The following is a 14,786-nucleotide window of genomic DNA, read 5'->3' on the forward strand; positions in this document are numbered from 1 at the left end:
CGCCTTGTGCCTTTATATCTTGTCAGTTTCAGTTTTGTGGTTTCTTGGCTCCCAAGTCACAGTACAAACCGATCTCCCTGCTCCCAAGGTGAAACACGCAGGAGTAGAAGAGGAAACCACAGCTCTTCGCTGCAGATGGAATTTGGGCTCTACTTACTCAGCATTCAGATCTGGGCCACGCCTAACATGGTGTTCGAGATTTTCCTCTGTCCAGGTCCTCAATTTTGTGCCACACTCATCATGGCCGGCGCGAAAAGTTGCGGCTGGCGCAGAGAATCTCGGGGCAGTCATCGCGAGGTTTCCAGGCCCGGGGCTGCTCCCGCCCTGCCTCGCGCCTGCCGCCGCCACCGCCGCCGCTGCTGCTGCCGCTGCCTCCGCCGCCGCCGTCGTCGCCGCCGCAGCTCCTCCTCCGTGTCAGTTGTTGGTCTGTAATGGCGACCGAGCTGCCGCCGCCGCCTCCACCGCCGCTGCCGCCGCCGAAGTGACTCTCCCGGCGGGAGGAGTGGAGCCGGGTCAGAACCAGAAGGAGTCCGGGCGAGCCGAAGCGCCGGAGGCTGCGCTGTCGCGGGGAGGAGAAGTCAGCTTCTCCCTCCTCAGCGTCCCTCTCTCTCCCCACCGGCCGGTGGGTAGAAGAGGGAGCCGGTGCCAGGCCGGGCCGGTCGCAGCGGACAGCCCGGGCCGCCGGGTCAGGCCGGGTGGGGGCGTCGTCGCTGCTCCGCCCGGCCCCACGGGATGAGCCGGCGTAGCCGGGACCGGAGGCGACACTCTCAGGTAAGCGGTGGGCCGGCGAAGAGGGGCGCGGGCGGGGATGGCACCGAGGCCGCGAGTCCGAGGCGGGGCGGGGCCGGCACCCCAACCCGGTGCGGGACCCTTCTCCTGTCCGTCGACTCCCTTGCTGCCCGGTCGCCCAGGAGATCCCTGAGAGGAGCGAGGCACCTGCCGGGGTCCGGGGTCCGCGGTCCTCTCAGGAAACTCCCGAGGAGGCGATCCCATTCCTCTTCCCAGCCTTGGGGTTCCCAACACGTCTAAGTAGAGAGAGGCCTGGCAGCTGCTTTAGGTGGTCTGTTCGCCACTGTTCAGGAAGCCGGGAGACAAACGTTCAAAAGGCTTCTACGGAGAAACGGGTTAGGTTCCTCCTTGCCTTTTCTTAGGCAGCCCGAAACTCCCAACTTAAGCTCACGTCACTACTTGGCATTGAAGGGCTACAGGGCTGGATAACTTGAAGGTCTGGGTTTTGAGGTTTGGGGGAATGTTGGGCAGAAGGTTGCACTTTTCTCCCCTAACTGGAGATGAACTCTGAATATTAGGTAGCAGAAATTTTTGATGTAGAAAAACGTTCCTTGAGAGTAGGGTCTATTGCTGATGCTGTTGTTGCCACCTTTGCTTACCTAGCATATAGCATTATGCCTGGCACATACATAGTAGACCCGTCAGTTAACCACGAACAGTCCGCAAACATTTATTAAGCGACTACGGTGCCAGTGAATGTTAGTTGACATGACTTATTAAACTCTTATTTCGGTTTTCCCTCTCAGTATTTTAACTTATTTTTACTTTATTTGGCACACAGGCGATTAATAAATGCTTGTGAACTGACTGACTTCCTTAAATTGTTTTGAGCTTGGAGAAGTGTTATGGTTATGACCTGAGATTGAGATAATGTTACCATTTTTCTGTATTTTAAAATTTCTGGAAGGATTGTATCTTTAGACATTCGGTAACAAACTGAACAGCTCTAATAAAAACAATAATAAAATGAAGCTATTTTGAATGCATTTGTAGATAAGGTGTTTTCAATGAAATGGCAGTATACTGTCAAGGAAATGTGATTAGATGTGTTTCTATTTCAGTATTAGAACTTGCTTCAAATTTGTCTATTACTTTTGTCAATTCTGATACTCTGTACATACGGTTCCTACTTGTTGTAGTTGAACAAAACTGAACTAAACTGATATTGCATTAAAAATTATACAAGGCAGAAAATGAGATTTTTTTTCTGCAAAGATTGCTTATCAAAGTGCCAGACACATAGTAGGTACTAAATAAAAGCTTCTTGACTTCACGAGACTCAGTTAAAAGTAAACTTCTATATAAGGCTGTTCCATTGACATATCAGTTCTCCATTCATAAGAATAGAATAATAACACATGAATAAAAGTTAATCTTGTCTTAACTTTGATTCACAGTTCATTTTAATAGAATACTAAATATGCTTATTTCCTGCCTCAGAAATGTTACAGTTATGCTTTCCATTTAAGTAGATTTCCTTCTAAGAGTTTGCACAATTTTATGCTTGATTACATTTTTTAAAAAAAAATTCATGACTTGTATGACGTGATAGTTTTTAAGAGTATTTTTTTTAACTCTTTCTAATATACAATGATTCAATATTCTAAATAACTTAATGTAACCTAATAATGTAAGTAGTCTTTACTCTGATAAATTTTACATTATATAAATACAGTATGATTAGTCTATTTTTGTTCAAGCTTTATTATGAGCGTTATGAATGAATTTTTTTCAAGAGTCAGGTCTAGTATTTTATTCATTATTTAAGGCAATTGTTTCCCAGACTATATCCTGGGGAACCTGGTGTTGTTAGAGGTATGAATAGAGGTTCCCAGAAAGAGTTGGGAGGGACCTCGTTCCCTCTTAGCCATATCTGAAAAAGAAATTTCTTTCATGAGAGTTTTGATGTTATCGATGGTATTGATCTCTGAAATAAGAAATTGTGTCAAAATTATGTTAAGCAATTTAAAATTATTTAATAGGTTTGATTTTCACTATTTTAATTTTTAAAATTTCCCAGTCCATTATCCTAGGAGGTATTTTAAATCCATGTATCAGTATTTGGATATTCTGTCAATAATTTGGGTCCAGGAATATTTTGAGTAGCTGATTTAAGTTCTTTATATTTTCTTTTTTCTCTGTCCATCAACTTTTTTTTCATCTGATGAAAACCAGTCTAGTTAAGTTCTTTAGAAGGTTTGGTGGGATAGGAAGTTGAAGCTTTTGACTGAATTAAATGGTATTCTTGGGGACTTTAGCCTTTGTTATTTGCAAGGTACTGTGTTTGTCTGGAGAGGACAGGGCTATTAGTTTAAAGATGAGCAAGACATCCTATCTTCAAAAAATTTATAGCCGGATAGTCTGGTAAGACAAGTAAATAGTTAGAATTTGATTGCAATGAGGGTACAAAATGTTATGGAAAAATAACAGAAATAAACTAAATCCTATGACAAAATGTCATAAGGAGGAGAAATCACATCTCAAATTAATCTTTTCATTATACTATCACATACTTTTTTTTCTTTTGAATCTCACAGCAATTTTGTGAGGTAAGTGGGAAGTTTTTCAACAGAGGAAACAGAGATACAAGAAAGTTCAGCACACCTTTTTACATTTGATGTTCCACTTTTCCAGCAGTACAGACAATCAGAAGCTAGATAAAACTTTTTTTTTTTGGGTCGAAGGAATGTGGTCTGCACTTGTGATTTCATCTACTTTCAGGGGTCCTCTAGGTTAGGAGGAGTTGTGGAATGTGTACACAAATAATTATGTTTCATATTAAGAATGTTATTTTCAGAGTATCTCTTCTTGAAGGATGTAAATAGACATGAAATGGAGATGAGAGAGGGCAGAATGAGATGGGGAACAGAGAAGTAAGTGCAGAATATGGAATATGTAAAAGGTAATAGATGGGACAAGACTGCAAAGCTAGGCTAGGCTGACCCAATTCTTCTTCTTTTTTTTTTAAATTGGGAAAGTAATGAGTATTGGAGATTTTTTGAGATTTCTTTGGCATACTGAATGACAGTTTAAAAATGGGGAAAGAATAGAACCAGGGAAACAATTTAAAACATTAGTTCATTACTCCCACCAAGAAGTGGAAGGCTTTAATAAATATTAGTGATAATATAGTTATATAGTATTTTAAGGTTACAAAGTACTTATTATTTTACAGGTGAAGAAGTTGAAACCCAGTGAGACTGTGACTTGTGTATAGCTTGTCACATAGTTAAGTGTCAGACTTTGGATTTATACCCTGGTCTCCAGATTCTGTCCAGTGCACTTGTTTACTACACCACACACCCTGAAATGGGGCTTTGACATTCTCTTAATAACAATTTTATTTCTGGTACTTCAAAAAATGTGACATTTTTTGCTTAAATGTGAAGTTAGGCCAATAACATAATTAAAAAGTCATAGTCTTTTGTTTTGGTTTTTGTTTTTTAATTTTAGAAAACAGAAATCTTCTGAAATCATAGCCATAATAATAATAGCCTATATTCATATAGCTTTTAATAGATTACATGTTTTCTTCACAACCACTCAAGGGTCTAGGTAGCTGTGAAATTTATTATTATCATTTTATAGATGAGGAAACAGATTTAAAGATTAAAATAGTTAATCTGTGCCTGTACTGGAATTTTGGTCTTCAAAGTGGCCTGGATTATTGCAATATTTATCTGGTTGATCGCCATGCTTCAAATCTCTCCCCCTGTGCTCTGTCCTCCATGCAGCCAATAAAGTGATAGTCTTAAAGCAAAGGTTTGACCTTGTTACTCTCCTAATCAGAAAGCTTCAGTGGCCACTGTTGCCTCTAGGATAAAATATAAATATGTTTGATTTTTTTTTTTTAAACCCTTACTTTCCATCTTGGAGTCAATTCTATGCTAGGCAATGGAGGTTAAGTGACTTGCCCAGGGTCACACAGCTAGAAGTGTGTGAGGCCAGATTTGAACCTAGGACCTCCAGACTCTAGGCCTGGCTCTCTATCCACTGAGCCACCCAGCTGCCCCCTGTTTGATGTCCGTTCCCCTCCCCCCCCCACAAGTATACTTTATTCAAAAGAAACAGACAATTAAAAGGTATAGTTATGTGAAGACATCCAGGAAGTGGCAGTAGTAGGGAAGCATGTAAAGGTAATTTGGGAAAATACCAATGGGAGTAAAAAAAAAAGATCTAACTAGTTAAGAATCATAGGACCAAGCATAGAGGAGGACATCTATTTAAAATTTCCTTTCAAGCTGAAAATGGATCGTTAATAATTATTCTGTCTGGCCAGTCAAACATTTCTGAATCCCTTGAACATTAAAATCACTTAGCCTATATTTCTCCATAGTTTTCATTTTTTATTTCTTGTAAAATTTTTATTTTGAATATTTTCCCCTAGTTACATATTTCATGTTCTTTTCCTCTCCCCCAAACTTCCCTAACCTCCCTTAGCCAATGCACAGTTCCACTGGGTTTTTACATGTATCAAGGCCTAATTCCATATTATTGATAGTTGGACTAGAGTTATTGTTTAGTGTCTACATCCCCAATAATATCTCCATCAGCCCATGTGTTCCAGCAGTTGTTTTTCTTGTGTTTCTCCTCCCACAGTTCTTCCTCTCAATGTGGCTAGTTTTCTTTCTCATAAGTCCCTCAGCCTTATTCTGGATCCTTGCATTGCTGCTAATAGACACGTCTGTTATGTTCATTGTACCACAGTGTATCAGTCTCTGTGTACAATGTTCTCCTGGATCTGTTCCTTTCACTCTGCATCAATTCCTGGAGGTCTTTCCAGTTCACAAGGAATTCCTCCAGTTCTTGATTCCTTTCAGCACAATAGTATTCCATCACCAACAGATACCATAATTTGTTCAGCCATTCCCCAATTGAAAGACATTCTCTCATTTTCCAATTTTTTGCCACCACAAAGAGCGTGGCTATAAATATTTTTGTACAAGTTTTTTCCTTATTATCTCTTTGGGGTATAATCCAAGCAGTGCTATGGTTGGATCAAAAGGCAGATAGTCTTTTAAAGCCCTTTGAGCATAGTTCCAAATTGCCATCCAGAATGGTTGGATCAGTTCACAACTCCATTAGCAATGCATTCATGTCCCAATTCTGCCACATCCCCTCCAAAATTCCTGTTTGATGTTTTAAGTCATTCACAACCTAGAACCAGACTGTATATATTTCTGGAATTAATATTTATTACTTTTTTCACCGAATTCTGTCTATTTCTAGCCAAGTTTTTTTTGTTTGCTGTGCCATATAAAGGGTATCTCTCATCTATGGTTCCTTGGTATTTAGACTGTCTCCTGTGCTTCAAATATATTGTCTTCACCTCTTCCTCTTAAGAGTCCCTACATTGCTCAAAGCTCAGATCAAGTGCTACTTCCTGCACGAATGCTTTTCTGATCTCTTTTCATCATTATCTTATATTTATTTTTTGTATATTTTGTATTTATTAATATGTATGCAAATAATTTTCCCCAATAGGATGTACACTTCTTGAGAGAAGGCAGAGATTATTTCATTTTTCTATTTGTATCTCCAGAGGCTAGTATAGTTCTTGTCCCATAGCATAATAAATGATTGTTGATTGATTAGTCTTACTACCACTTAGAACTATGATGAGAAAGTGTGTTATTTCTGCTTTTTGGATACAAGTTTTAAAAATTAATTTCTTATCTTCTTAAAGATAATTCTCATTAAGGTTATTATCAAATATAACATAAAAATTATATTATCAAAGATTGTTTGGATTTCAAATTTAATGACTTTTTGCACATTCGCTTTTTTATTCTTCTTATAACAGTTTCCCCAGGCAAATGTTAAAAATTAGTTTGCATTTCTTCTTTTATACATAGCAACTTTTATTGGGATTTTTCAATTAGAATTATGTGTAAATGTGGCTGGAAAGCCAACTGAGGATGAAAAATTTGCTACAGAAACTCTTCATATAGTTAATTGTGATACATTTACTTTTAGCCAACAAGGTCCCCTCACCGCCCCCCTCCACCCCTTTCTCTTTTTTTAATCTCTTTGGGATACAGACCTAGTAGTGGTATTGCTGAATTAAGGGGTATATGCCCACTTTTTTTTTTTTTAAACCCTTACCCTCCAATACTGTGTATTGGCTCCAAGGCAGAAGAGTGGTAAGGGTAGGCAATGGGGGTTAAGTGACTTGCCCAGGGTCACACAGCTGGTAAGTGTCTGAGGCCAGATTTGAACCTAGGACCTCCCATCTCTAGATCTGGCTCTCAATCCACTGAGCTACCCAGCTGCCCCCTATATGCCCACTTTTAAAGTCCTTTAGGCATAGTTCCAAATTGCTCTACAGAATGATTGGATAAGTTCACAACTCCACCAACAATGCATTAGTATTCCAGTTTTCTTATATCCCCTCCAACATTTTCATTTACCTTCATACTAGCCAGTCTGGTAGGTATGATGAGGTGGTACCTCAGAGATGTTTTATTTATATTTCTCTAATAAAGAGTGATTTAGGGGGAAGCTAGATGGTTCAGTGAATAAAGAATCAGGTTTAGAAACTGGAGGTCTTGGCTTCAAATCTGGCCTTAGATACTCCCTTTGTGTGACCTTGGGCAAGTCACCTATTACCTAGCCCTGACTATTTTTCTGCCTTAGAACCAATATATAGTATTGCTTCTAAGATGGAAGGTAAGAGTTTATTATTAAAAAAGAAAAAGAAAAATGTGAATTAGAGCACTTAAAAATATGACTATAGTTAACTTTTATTTCTTTGAAAATTGCCTGTTCATATCTTTTGATCATTTATCAATTGGGAACATAGTCTTACAGATTTGACTTAGTTTCTTCATATTTGAAAAATGAGGCCTTTATCAGAGACACTGCTATAAAATTTTTTCCCCCAGCTTTCTAATTTCCTTCTTATCTTGGTTGCATTGAGGGTTTTTTGTGTGCAAAAATAATCCATTTTACATCCGGGAATGTAAGGCCTCTGTATTTAGTTTGGTCATAAATTCTTCTCATATCTGTAGATCTGACAGGTAAACTATTCCATGCTCCACTTATTTGCTTATGGTATCAATATTTATGTCTAAATCATGTACCCAGTTTGACTTATCTTGGGATATGGTGTAAGATGTTGTCCACGTTTCTGCCATACTGTTTTTCCATTTTCCCAAAAGTTTTTGTTATTGAGTTCTTGTCCCAGAAGCTTGGATCTCTGAATTTATGAAACACTAGATTAGGAGCTAAAGATTTTAATAGAAGAGAGAAAAAATTGTATTCTTGACCTGATGGACAGCTTATATAAAGGAATGAAGACTGTAGGTAAATAACCTTTATCAGAAACAGCAAATAAGTCAGTTTGTCTGGAATGTAGAGTGTTTGGAGGTGAGCTAGCTATATGTGGGTAAACCTGAAAAGACAAGAGTGTGTAGGCAGTTGTGAAAGCCTTTAAGTGCCCGTTGTTGTTTTTTTCCTGAATGGCAGTAGGAAGCCACTGGAACTTTTGAACAAGAATAATCAAGGAATTCTACATTTTTTTAAAAGTAAGAATTTCATTAATTTTTTATTAAATTAGAAACAGAAATATCCCAGAATTTTTCATTACACTTAAAATGTGTAGCCAAGTAAGGCTATAGAATACTTAAATAAGTATGCATAACTATGTTTGAACAGAATTTGAACTTTATTTTATTTTTTTTAAACCCTTACCTTCTGTCTTAGAATCAGTTCTAGGCATTGGCTCCAAGGCAGAAGAGTGGTAAGGGCTAGGTAATGGGGGTCAAGTGACTTGCCCAGGATCACACAATTGGGAAGTGTCTGAGGTCAGATTTGAACCTAGGACTTCCCATCTCTAGGTCTGACTCTCAATCCACTGAGCTACCCAGCTGCCCCCCAGAATTTGAACTTTAAAATAAAAGGCATTTAGTATCCTGAGTGCGGAAAAGAAATATTATTTTGGCAACTGTATGGAGGATAGATTAGAGAGGAGATTGAGTAGAGGCAAGGAAATAAATTAGCAGGCTTTTGCAGTTATCCAGACAAGTGATGAAGGGTCTGAACTAGGGTGGTGGTAATGCTGTGAATGAAGAGGAGACAGGTAAAAGAGATGTTGTGAAGTAAAATCTTGAAGACTTGGTATCTGATTATATGTGGGAGGTAAGGGATAGGGAAAAGTTGAGAAGCACTCCAAGATGGTGGTGCCTTAAACAGAACTGGGGAAGTTAAAGAGAGAGGGAGAATTTTTAGGGAAAGACAAATTTTATTTTGTTTATGTTGAGTTTGACATGCTTACAGGAAATCCAGATGGAAATGTCTAGTCCCAGTTGGTCATCTGGGATGGGAACTCAATAGGGAGGCTAGGGCTGGATATATAGATCTGGGAAACCTGATGAGATTGCTGAAATAGAAGAGATGAAGGCTGAGGATAGAGCCACAGATAGGATATGGATGTTGATCCAGAAAGAGTCATTAAGAAGTGGCTAGAGAGGTAGATGAATCAGATCAGAGCAGTGAAAACCTAGAGAAGAGGAATCTAGGAAGGAGACAAATGTCACATGGTGCATCAAGAGCTCTATTAAATATTCATTGCTTATATTAGAGAATGGAGGTTAGGTTAAAAAAGTAAAAATTAAAGATGGAGAAAACTATTTACAAAGAGTAGAAAAACTAGTGGTTTTACCCATTCTATTGTTTATAATTATTTCACATGACAGATATATTTCATATGACAGAAATTGTAATCTATTGTCAAAGGTGCTACCTAAATTGCTTTGGGAAATAAATGAGTTTATATGCTCAGATTCTGAAGTTAATTTATCTCTCTCTCTCTCAGGTTTCAGTACTCCTCATAAATTGTGATATACCTTCCAATGGTGCAAATGAAAACCCATCCTTCCCTTCTGAACCTTTTTGATTCTTATAAATTTTCCACTAGAGAACTTCCTCTTAGATGAGGGATTTTTAATCTAGAGTCTGTGAACTTAAAAAAAAAATTCTTTTGATTATTTCAGATGTCATTGGTTTCCTTTGTAATCTTATGCATTTAAAAAAGCATTATTCTGAGAAGTGATTCATAGGATTCACCAGATTGCCCCAGGGAGGGAAGGGTGTTTGTGATAGAAAAAGATTGAGAACTTTTGCACTAGATCTTGAGGTGTATTAGTCCATTATGGGAGTTCCCCATCTGTTATCCCTTTTCGCCTATTACTTGACCAACTTACCTTCCACCCCAAGATAGTTGCCTTTAGAGGACCATTAATATAGCCATATCTTCTAGTATAGTAGATATCTTCTTTAAAGTTGAGTGTAATTTATATTTTGTATATTATATCCTTTAAAATGCACTAGGGAGAAATAACTAAGAATTTAAAGGAAATATTTTTGGAAGAGAAAAACAATTTTTAAATCAAGTAAGGGAATCATTCATAAATAATACCTATGTTGGAAAAATAATTGACTTCATTCATGATTGCTTTGTCTAAATGTGTACAAAGCAACATTTAATAATTCATTGTACAAAAGTTATTTGTTTTAGGGTTGCTAATTATTTAAGCATTAACATTTATGTCATTGAGGGGGCAGCTGGGTGGCTCAGTGGATTGAGAGCCAGGCCTAGAATCTGGAGGTCCTAAGGTTCAAATTTGGCCTCACACACTTCCCAGTTGTGTGACCCTAGGCAAGTCACTTGACCCCTATTGCCTAGCCCTTACCACTCTTCTGCCTTGGAACCAATACACAGTATTCACTCCAAGACAGAAGGTAAGGGTTTTAGTTTAAAAAAAATTATTCCATTAAAAATTTATGCTTTAGATGTGACTGTGGAAAATTTTTCATTGGGTAATTTTTAGTACATTTGTATAGGATAAAAATTCTTGACTTTTTTTTTATATTTGTGAGTTTAGATTCCTATAGATTGTGAAAGTAGATGCCAACATTTAATCTAAATAAAATTAGTTGACTTGTAATAATCATCTTGATCTTGTTGCATAAACAGTTTTTTATGCAAGTAAGGTTTGAACACGGAAAACAGTTTTTAATGCACAAATGTGGCCTTAGACACTTTCCTAACTTTGTGACCCTGGGCAAATCACTTAACCCCATTTGCTTCTCCCTGGCCTTTCTGTCTTATAGTGATATTAGGACAGAAAGTAGTAATTAAAAAACACATGAGTGAGAGACTAACAATTAGGAAACATTTATTAAATGCCTATTATGCACTAAACATTTGGGGATATAAAGACAAAAAATGGTGTAATCAATTTTTGCTCTTAAGGAGCTTATGTTCTTTGGGGAAGACAACATGTACATATATAAGTAGAGTCATTCCTCAACTTTTAAAGGGGTAATGTTCCAATAAAATGTCATGAAAGTAAAAAATGTGACTGTTGATACATTGAACCTATGAGAAATAGGGGATGTCAGGTAGCCTCTACCACCAAAAACTCTAATCTTTTGTTAGAGTTTGTTGAAAATACACTTTTCTACATATGGTTCTTTATAACAAAATATAATTTTAATATTTTGCATACAGTTCTCTATGACAAAATATAATTTTAATAATATATACTATTCCTAACATAGTAACCATGAAAAAAACATAAAATGTGGTATAAAGAATAAAATTAGTAATATGAAAAACATTTTTTCTCGCTAGTAATTCCCTAGAATTCTATGACCTTTTTTGCTAACATCTCAATAGAAAGAAAACATTGATTTCAGACATTATTTACTTTCCTTAACATATCTACAACACCATAAATACTGTATAGCAAATAAAAAATTTAAAACTAAAACATTTTCTAACTTGTATCTTACCTTCTACTGTGTCAGATGATGGTTTTAAGAACATTATCTATTGTACTGCTCTAAACCTTTATTTTGGCTGCCCTCTGAAAACCAAGGAAGAAGTTGCTAGGACTTTAGTCTTTGCTGTTGGAAGAGGTCTTAATGGCACCATAGAGATTTGCACTATGATTTGGGGACATAATTGCAGCACAACTTAAGTTTTAAAGGTGAACAATGAAAATGTGCAATGAATGCATGGGGAAGCCTATTACTGTTCAGTGGTAGGTTGAATAAGACCAGTGAAGCACTTAGTAGGATACCAACAGCTCTTCAAACTTGCATGTACCATCCTCATTTTTTTCTCTACTGTGCTTAGCCACAAATGTGTGAGACTGCCAACTCAGTAGTGAAAAATAAAAAAAAAAAGAGAGATTACTAATAAAATCAATCACATGAGTGCTTGAAGTCCTGAAAGTGAAATGGGTGGATGTTGAGGATTGACTGTAAGTGCAAATTGAATTCAAGGTGAATGCAAAGTATAATATGAGGGAGGCATTAGTAGGTAAGGCCTTATGTTGGAGGTGATAAGAGCTTAGCTTTGAAGAGAGCTAGAGAGTCTAAGGAAGTCTAAGGAAGAAATGATGAGGAGGAAGGAGTGCATTCTAGGGTTTGGGGATAGACTGAAATGTTGGGTATATGGAATGGCAGGCAGATCAAGAAAAATACTGGATAAGAAAGGCCATTGCCAGTGCATTTTCATGAACACTTATGCTGTTCTGTCTAGTTAACTCTTTTTTTGTAGGAGGACTGAGGATTTGGCAATAACTTTGGCCATATACCATTCAGCTTCTTTAATCCCTTCACCTGCTCCTTATTCCAGCTGGGGACCAAACGAGTACCATGTACTTTATAATAACTACTACTAGCTTTTGTAAGTGAGAGTATGTCTGCATGAAAAAGGCAAGTTAAAGTCAAGGTACTTAGAAAAGCTTATTTGGGAGAATAGTGAGTAGTAGAAATAGGAATTTCAGATTCCCACTTAGCTAAAAATAATGGATAATTACCAAGTCTTTTATATCTGGGTTTGAAATGTATTTGTACAGTAGTATGTGAATGTTGAATGTTCTAGAAGTTTACCTGAAAAAAAAATCATGAAGCTTTATTATAAAGAGTTGACTCAGGAAGGATTAGAGAGCTTTTCAGTTTCTGTGTAGTGACTACTGTTCACCTCTTTTTTACCCATTTAGTGCTAAATAAATAGCTTATTCAGACTATTTAGCAGAGTACTAAATGATAACAGAACTGCCTTTTCCTAAATCTTCCAAGAAATAGTCATGAAGTATGAGTCTTTGTGTGTAATGAGAGACTTGATGTTTCAACAACAACAAAAAATATTATAGGTGCTATCTATAAACTTGAGAGTTTCTGTTCCCAGACACTTGAGTGTTGACTTTTAGGTTATGCAGCTCAACCATGGTCAATATTCTTTTCCTTTTCGTTGTGGTGTGAGGGAAAGAATCCTAGAATTTGAGTCAGAGTTCTATGGGTTCAGAGTTCTATGGGTTCATGTCTGCCACTTATTAGCTTGTGTGATTTTAGACAGTCACTTATCCATTCTTGACCTGTTTCTTCATCTATAATAGGAGATTGGACTAGATGACCTCTAAAATCCCTTCTAGCTCAGTCTGTGAACCTGTAACCCTCTTAGTCCTGCTCTCTCATTTTTTCCCTCATCATTTACTTTCTCCTTCCCATTTCCCTTTTCCTTTTTCTGTCTTCTTTTTTCACTCACAAAGTTTGCTCACAATTTCTGTCTTTGAAGGAGTTGGTAGTAGGTTGGCTTGGCTTTGATTTTCCAGTCTTACCTTACCTCTTGATTCTTCTGATTCTCCCATGATAAAAGACTCTGCATTTTATTATATTTAGGGGCCGTGCCTAAGATTAACTTTATGCAGGGAAAGGTGTTTCCCTCTTTCTTTCCACTTTAGGACTGTATGTAGCATTTAGTCGAATCTTTATAAAGAAAACCTTGTTTCTAGAAACTTGAATTGAGATATCACTATTTTTTGACAAATGGTCACTTCATTTTGTAATAGGGAAAAATTATATATTAAATAGATATATATTTAAGGTGTGGTTGTCAGGAATCAATTAGATCTAGATTGATTCCATAATTAAAATAGACCCAAGTCAGGATGGGCTTTATGGTAGTTTAATTAGATCTAGATTGATTCCATAATTAAAATAGACCCAAGTCAGGATGGGCTTTATGGTAGTTTATTTACAATTAGGAAGGTTGAAGGTAAGGAGAGAGAGAGAGAGAGAGAGAGAGAGAGAGAGAGAGAACGAACTCTGGACCAACGGAGAATTAAAAGAAAACTTCTTAGGTAGAGACTCTGGAAAATGCTGAGGTAGGCCCGAGGAAGTCAGCCTAACTTACACACGTGACAATTCAGAGGGGAAGCCACATGAGGTCTCAGCCGAGATGCTTCAGCACCAAGTTCAAAGCCCGAACTGCCTCAACAGGAAGTTACCATCATACTTGAAGAGATAGCATCTTTCCTCACTTCCTGGGGGTCCACCTCTAATTCAAGTGGACAGCCTCAATACTGCCCCAACGGGCAGTCCCTTTTTTTTGATTTGTTACTTATTGTCACGTGTGGTAACTCATCTCCCCTCCCCACTAAGGGAGGTAGGGATGACATTATCTCTGGTGGCTAGAGTTTTAACTATGAATGGGGGTGAGCTAATTCAATTTACACAATTTCACTGAATCACTAAATCTCATTGAGTCAGTATTTTACCATGTGCAAAATAAAAATATTTTTCTAGATTTATTTTTCATGTGTTACCATCAGTCACCTAAGGCTAAAACCCTGGGATTCATGTTTGATTGCTCCTTTGCCCCATAACCAATCATTTATTAAATTCAGAATTGTTTCTTTATGCGTTTCACATTTTTTTCCCTGTTTTTCTCTTCCCACTGACTTTATAATTTCACATTTTGCTATTGCAGTAGTCTCTTAATAGCCCCCACACTATTCTGCACATCACTGCCAGATTCGTTTTTCCAAAAACATCATTTTTTATTCATTGTTTAGGAACTTAAGGCATCTGGTCTAATCCAATAATTTGTTTGAGCTGTGCAGAGAGCATTGGACTTGAAATTGGGAAGATTAAAGTTCAAATTCTGCCTTAGACATTTCAACTGGGTGACCTTGGGCAAGTCA

General features: G+C 37.6%; 1 protein-coding gene across 1 annotated transcript in view; it reads left to right on the forward strand.

Moving 5' to 3' along the window:
- Positions 1 to 692: 692 nt before the first annotated feature.
- Positions 693 to 14,786, forward strand: part of CEP350 (centrosomal protein 350) — a 187,389-nt gene continuing 173,295 nt past the window's right edge. The window contains exon 1 of the mRNA XM_044673549.1: positions 693 to 771. The gene's annotated coding sequence lies outside the window, so the exon portion shown is untranslated. The remainder of the gene's footprint in view (positions 772 to 14,786) is intronic.

This window comes from Gracilinanus agilis, chromosome 4 (assembly GCF_016433145.1).
Source record: "Gracilinanus agilis isolate LMUSP501 chromosome 4, AgileGrace, whole genome shotgun sequence".
NCBI classification, from domain to species: domain Eukaryota; kingdom Metazoa; phylum Chordata; class Mammalia; order Didelphimorphia; family Didelphidae; genus Gracilinanus; species Gracilinanus agilis.